Raw genomic sequence first — 6,782 nt, forward strand, 5'->3', positions numbered from 1 at the left:
ATGAAGCTGCTCTTTAATTGCTGAAGCTCCCAGGTTCATTTAAAGAGCTAATTGCTTAATTAGGCAGGGATTTGGTAACGTTATTCCCTGCTCCTCACCTCGGGAAGGCAAAAACCTGACCTGGAGAGCTGAGGTTTAATTGGATTCAGCTTCTTTAGCCCCATAAAGCCTCAGTGCTAACGAGGAGCCCCCTGAGCAAAGCCCAGCTGGAGGTACAGGAGTCAGAGGAGCCCAGGCTGGGGTCTGCTCCACAACACCCCCAGAAGGCACAGAGCTGAGCTCCCAGCAAATCAGCTCTGACCCAGGCCAGGGAAGAGGGCAAGTGCTGGGCAGCAGCTCCCCAGAGAGACTGGGGGACAGCCAGGAGGCAGCAAGGTGGCCAAGAAGGCCCCAAGGGGCTCTGCTGGGGGCAGGAGGAAGAGTGTGGGCAGCAGGGCACAGGGGGAGCTGCTCCTGCCCCTCTGCTCTGCCCCAGCCAGGCCACAGCTGCACAGCTGGGGCCAGCTGTGGGCTCCCCAGTGGCAGAGCCCAGGAGCTGCTGCAGAGAGTCCAGCAGAGGGGAGGAGATGCTGAGGGCACCTCTCTGGGTGCTGCTGGGGAGCCTGCAGGAGAGCAGCCCCAGAGGGCATCTTCTGCATGGGGGCAAGAGCTGAAGGCTTGGGGGCATGAGGCTGGGGCTGGGCTCTGCTCAGTGGTGCCCAGCACCAGGCCCAGGGGCACCAAGTGGGAGGCAGGAGCTGCCCTCAGCAGCACCTGGTTGGCTTGGAGGCTTCCAGGCCTGGAGCAGCTGCCCAGAGAGGTTGTGGAGTCTCCTGCTGTGGAGAGCTTCCAGTGCCAGCTGCCCACTGGGCTCCTGGGCACCCTCCCTGCTGTGGGTGAGCCCCAGAGGTCCCTTCCCAGCTCACCACACTGGGACTGGGGGAAGTCAGTAAAACCCAACACATTTCACTCCCTCTCCTCCTGGTCACCAACTGCCATGGATGGCCTTGATCACCCCAAACCATGCTCCACACCTCCAGACCAAAACCCACCCCACAGCCTCTTTTTCAGCCATTTCTCCATTTCTGGCCAATTTACCAGAGGAAAACCCCCAGGATCCTGCAGGCAGTCAGTGAATTAGGCCAGAAAAAGGCAAATCAATCCCAAGGGGGGAGCCCAGAAACTCCTCCAGCAGCTGGCAGCTCCCTGAGGTGACCACATTGGATGTGGAGGCTCCAAGCCCCTCCTGCTTCTTGCCAGACACCACATCTTGGGGTATTTTGAGTTAAAAACATGAATTAAAACCTTTGGAGCTTTGCTGTCCTCGTCCCAGTGTGGTTCTGAGCTGCATTCAACACCTGCAAAGCTTAGTTAGGATTGAAACAAGTTCTAACCCAAACTTAATTAACCAAAAATCAGCCTTTGGGCTGAGCTTGGCCTAACCAAGGGCACCAAATGTGCCCACCCTCAGCTCCCTCCTTTCCCTAAAGCAGGAATCTGTCCTTCAGAAAGCAAAGAGCAAGAGGAACCCCCTCAGATTCCAGAGGGATGCCCCATTCCCAGAGCTTCAGGTTTCAGGATGTTTGCCCAAGCCCTGAGCAGTTCCTGGGTGGGTTTGAGAGGTTTTTGTTTTGAGGCTGTTTTGTGTTTTGCTGGCTCTGGGCCATCCTCCTCCAGGCTTCTCCAGGCAGGGCAGGATTGTCCTGAGCTGCTGGAGAAGTTATAATTAGCAGCTCTCCTCCTGCTCCCAGTAACCAGAAGCTAAGGAAGGGACAGAATCCCACCCTGAAAAACAGGGAAAATGGGAACAAAGCTGCTCTGTGCCATTAAAATTGGCATAAAAACAACCCAGGGAGAGAGTTTTGCTCCTCAAACACTTCCCAAATACTCTGACCTCAATCATTTTGGGGTCAATCTTCCTGGGTTTCCTCCATTTCCAGATAAAAGTACAAAGTTCCCACGGGAGAAGGTCCAAAATATCCTGGAAAAGGGATGAAATGCACCCAAAAGGAAGGGGTTTGGGTCTCTGGCAGGTTCCAGCTGGGAATTCCAGGTTCAGTTTGGGGTGTTCCTTGTCCTCCCCACATCCCAACACCTTGCTGACAGCCAAATCCATATGGGAAGCAGCTCATCCCGAGGGAACTTTGAGGTGTCTGAGGCAGGAGATGTCAATCAAGACCCCAAACCACACCAGACCCACTCTGGATTCTGTTGGTCAAAGCAGAGGGCCACTCAAGGCTGCTTCTTCAACACCTTCCCAAAATATCCCAAACATTCCAAGAGACCCTGGAGAAATCAGAGCAGGAATTCTGTGCTGGCATTTAACATCCCCTCTGGATCCATCCTGACCTCCAGGCTGATGTTTAAGGAATACTGAGCCTTTCCCAGTCACTTCATAAAGACAAAAGGCTGTGGAGTGCTGGCTTGGATAAAAATCAGGGGGAGGGTTCACCAGGAGGAACCCCAAAGCATCCCAGTTTGGGGAGCAGGAGCTCCAGGAGGAGAAGTTGTGGGGATAAAGCCTCCATCCATCCACATCCAGCACCAGCCTGGGGTTGGCAGAGCTCCTGCGTGGCCTCAGCCCCAGCAAGGGCAGGCTGCTGCTGGGTGCTGGGGATGGGCAGGCAGGAGCTGCTCCCGGAGATCCCTCGCCGGGGATCCCTGTGCCGGGATTCCCAGGCTGCGCCGGGCAGCTCCCCCCTTCCCCTCGTCACATCCGCTCGGCAGAGCCGCTCCGAGCCTCCCCCACAGCTCCGCAGCCGCTCCGGAGCCTCTGCACCGAGCCCGGGCAGGGCTGCGAAGTCCTCGCCTACAGCCCCCACGCCCCTGCTCCCCAGGAGCTCTCAGGCACCTCGGGCCCCTCCTTTCCACACCCAGAACCCTCCAAATCCAGATGAAGGCCCGGCTCAGACCCTTCCAGTCCCCTCAGGACCTTCCACTCATCTCACTTTAGTCCCTTCCACACCAAGCACCCTCCAAATCCAGATGCAAAGCCCAGAGCTGATCCCGAGGAGCCGACACAACCCCCCCCAGACATCCCTCACCCCCAACCTCAGGAGGGCTTTGGCTTTGTGGAAGCCTCCTGCGATGCCACTGGAGGTGACAGCCACCCAGATGTATTCCTGGCACATCTGCCTTTAGGAAAGGAACAACCCAAGGAAGGAGCAGGAAATCAATTTATCACCCAAGCAGTGAAGAGGCACAGCCAGGAGGAGTTTTTATTATTTTTTTTTTTTCCCTGCCATTTGCTCAAATCCTCCTGATTCCACCCCATTTTGGCTCCTCCTGCATGGACAGCTCAGTGCAAGGTAAAATATCTTCGTGGTGGACATTCCTGAACCTGCTCCAGATGTTGTTTGCCAGCAGATCATGACCCAGTCTCAAAGTTTACTCTGGAGGAACAGATCCAAACCAGCAGGGGGCAGGGGGTGTGGGTGGTGCTGTGAGCACCAATCCCCCATCACAACCCCCCTCAGAGCCCCCACATCACTTCATTAAGAGGAAGGAGCAGCAGGGGAGCAACCGGAGGAGATAAATTCCTGCCTGTGCTCATCCCCAAGCCCTGTGTCCTCCTGCAGCAGTGATTTAAGCACCACCGGCCCCCTCCACCACGGCATCAACAGCCAAGGCACCTAAGTCAGAGGTGGGCTTGGAGAGGGCTAAAACCAGCAGGGAATTTTGCTGCTGAGGCAGGAGGAATCCCAACTCCTGGGGGCAAAGCAGGCCCCACAGGGGTGGCTTCCCCCCCAGCCCCTGGTGTTTATTTATGGTCACTATGGAGGCTCCAGCAGCTCAGGTGTGGGCAAGTCAAATATTTCCCTTTGCCTCCTCCTCTGGAGCAGAGAGAGGCCCTCCTGTAAGCCCAGAGGATGACTTTTAACCCCTGTGACATTCCCAGAGGGGTGAATTCTGTCCACACTGCCCTCTGCAAGCAGTCCTGGGGGTCAAAGAAGCTCCCCCAGAGCTGAACTATTCCAACAGTGAAAATCCAACAGCCTTTAAATGGGGTGAAATCAGCAACATTTGGGTTCTTCAGAGCACTTTGGGATCATTTTCCTGCCTGGCAGCTTAAGGAGAGTTCAGACACAGCACCTGGGGTCCCCACACCACAAACAGCTCAAGCCAAACCTCTGGGAAATGACAACAAGGTCCTGAAATCACTCAAACCACCCCAAAACTCTGCTGGGTGCTGAAGAGACAAAACCAAGAAGCCAATCATCAAAGCAGCACCCCCAGGGGTGGCTCACAAGGGCCTTTTGCTGCCCCACCAAGCTACAAATTCATTACTGGCTTAATTAACAACTTAATTCCTCAGCTTCCAACACCCATCCCTGCCTCTCTTTATTCCCAGAGCCTGGCTGATGGAGAACTGGGTGGAAACTGGAAAATAACGGAGCTGGGAAGAGGGTTTTCTGGGAATGCTTCTGCTGGGGAGTGTGGGGAAGCTTCCAAGTCCTTCAGAATAAAAACTACTTGCAGGGGAAGCTTCCAAAGTCCCTCCAAATAAAATCTATTTGCAGGGGAAGCTTTAATCTCTCTCAGAATAAAACTTATATGCAGGCTAAACGTTGGGAAAGGTGAAAATTACAAAGCAGCCAAGGAAAACAGCAGGACAGGGTTGAAGAGAGGTAAACCCTGGCTGGTTAATAAAGGTTGAGAGCAGCTCCAGCTTGTCACCAATGAGATTTTTTTTTTTTCCCTCCCTGCTGTTAATTAGTGGCATGAAGTATCTGAAAGCCCAACGTGCCTTGGAAGTAAGAGAAACCAAACTCCACTTTCATGCCAGTGGCTAATTACTGCATCAAACGAGGAACCGAGGGGCCGTGTGAAGCAACATCCATGAAGGGACCTCGATCCTCTGCTTCTTTAACCTACAAAGCCCCCGGGGAAGGAAGGAGAAGATGCTCCCCAGCCGGCTCCAGCTTCCAGCAGCACCCAGGTTTCGCCCTTCCCACCTCAAAACCAAGGGAGGGCAGCTCAGAAGTTTCCCCTCTCCCAGAGCAGACCCCTCCAGCTTTGTAACGTCCAAGCAACTCCTAAAGAAGTTGAAAACAACCTGGGAAAACGTCAAGAAACCCACGAGCCGAGCGAGCTGAGGAGCAGGCGACCGAATCACCCTCTTCAAGGCTTACAGGAGGCCCAAGGAGCAGTGGAACGACGGTGGAGAGCGAACTGGAGCGGGTGTTGTGGCGGGGAAGCCGTGGGGAGCGGCGGGCGGGCGGCTCGGTACCTCAGGGCTGCCTGGGAAGGCACCGCCTCCCCCCCTCCCAAGGGCACCGGGGCCGGTGGGCACACGCAGACCCCACTCCCGGCCCAGCCTGGCTCCACTCCCTGGCTCCCATCGCCTTTTAGCTGTCCGCGATGCCCTCATCGCCTACAGCAGCTCCGAGCGAGCGGCCGCCGGGCCTGGCTGCAGGGCCAGGGCGGGGGCGGGCGGGCGGCCTAGAGGCCTAACGGCGCGGCGGGAGCCTCCCCTCAGCGCTGGGCTCGGCCCGGCCCTACCCAGCCTGGCGGTGGGGTGTGGGGGATGTCCCCCCAAAGAAGGACGAGGCGGGGAAAAGCGGCGGCGGCTTCACTCACCGCGAGCCGCGGGGCCGGGCCTGGCCGCTGCCTCCGCGCAGGAGCCGCCGCTTCCTCCTCCCGTCCGCCGACAAAATGGCGGCGGCAGGAAGTGCCCCCGCGCCGCCCCGCCCCACCGCACGCAATCTGCGTAGCGCGGCGCCATCAGCGTAACCCAGCCTCGCACCGCGGCCCCACAGCAACGGCGTAGCTCAGCACACCCCCCCACCCCCCTACTCCCTCCCTTTCCCCAAAAGCCAGATTTACGCAAACGGCGCAGCGGGGGTGCCGAGCGGGTTACGCCGCTCCCACCTTACCCCATCCCGCTCCGTACGTAAACGCTGCAGCTCCGCGCTGGCTTTAACACAAATGGCGTAAACCAGCGAGCACAGGCGGGAAGGCGCTCCCCCCTCTCTGGCCGGCTGCCGGCGAACAGAGCGATTTCCGTAGCCTTGCTGCCTCCTCACGGCCCCGTACCGGGTGCGGGACGCCGCTTCCCCTAGCTAAAAGAGCGGGCGGGCAGTTGCGCAAAGTGCGTACGGGGTTGAGAATTCCAACACCCCCCGCCCCGCTCTTCCCTCCCTTCCTTTGCGCAGCGGCCTACGCAGCCGGCGCGTGACCGCCGCTACGCTAACGGCGGCCCCCGCCTTACGCCGTTTGCGCACGGCAAGGCCTCAAATCTGCGGAGCGAAGGGTTGCAGCGCCGCAGTTTACGTAGGCCCTCCCCGACGCAGCGGCCGCATTACGCAATGCGGGTTACGCCGGCGGGGCGACGTAAGAGGCGTTGGTGAATGCCGGCACCCCCCCGCAGCTCCGTACACACAGCGCTGGCCCTCACGCAGCCGCCATGGCGCGGCCCCGGCTCTTACCTCAGGCGGCGGGGAACGGCGGCAGGAGCCGGGCCGGGCCCGGCGGGTCCCGGGAGGCGTCAAGGACCGCCGAGGGGGGAAAGGAGAAGGGAAGGGGAAGGGGGGAGAGGGGGGGGAAGGGAGGCGGCCGGCAGCGGGGCAGCGGCTCCAGGCAGCGGCGCGGTGCTGACGTCACCGCGCTGCGCCTGACGTCACGGCGCACGGGGGGCACGCCCAGCGGTGTGACGTCACGGCGCGGGGCGCAGGCTCAGGGCGGGGGGGTAGGGGTGACGTCATGTGGCAGAGGGGCCGGGTCACATGGGCTGTGATGTCACATGGCAGAGGGGACACCACATGGAGTCTGCTGTCACACAGCAGGGTGTGACGTCATGGGGG

At 58.9% G+C, this 6,782-nt stretch overlaps 1 protein-coding gene across 1 annotated transcript in view; it reads right to left on the bottom strand.

Annotated features, from left to right (window-relative positions):
* BRD4 (bromodomain containing 4) overlaps positions 1–5,597 on the bottom strand; it is a 64,742-nt gene extending 59,145 nt beyond the window's left edge. Inside the window, exon 1 of the mRNA XM_054398779.1 lies at positions 5,560–5,597. The gene's annotated coding sequence lies outside the window, so the exon portion shown is untranslated. The remainder of the gene's footprint in view (positions 1–5,559) is intronic.
* Positions 5,598–6,782: the final 1,185 nt, after the last annotated feature.

Source organism: Indicator indicator, unplaced genomic scaffold, assembly GCF_027791375.1.
Source record: "Indicator indicator isolate 239-I01 unplaced genomic scaffold, UM_Iind_1.1 iindUn_scaffold_105, whole genome shotgun sequence".
Classification (NCBI taxonomy): Eukaryota; Metazoa; Chordata; class Aves; order Piciformes; family Indicatoridae; genus Indicator; species Indicator indicator.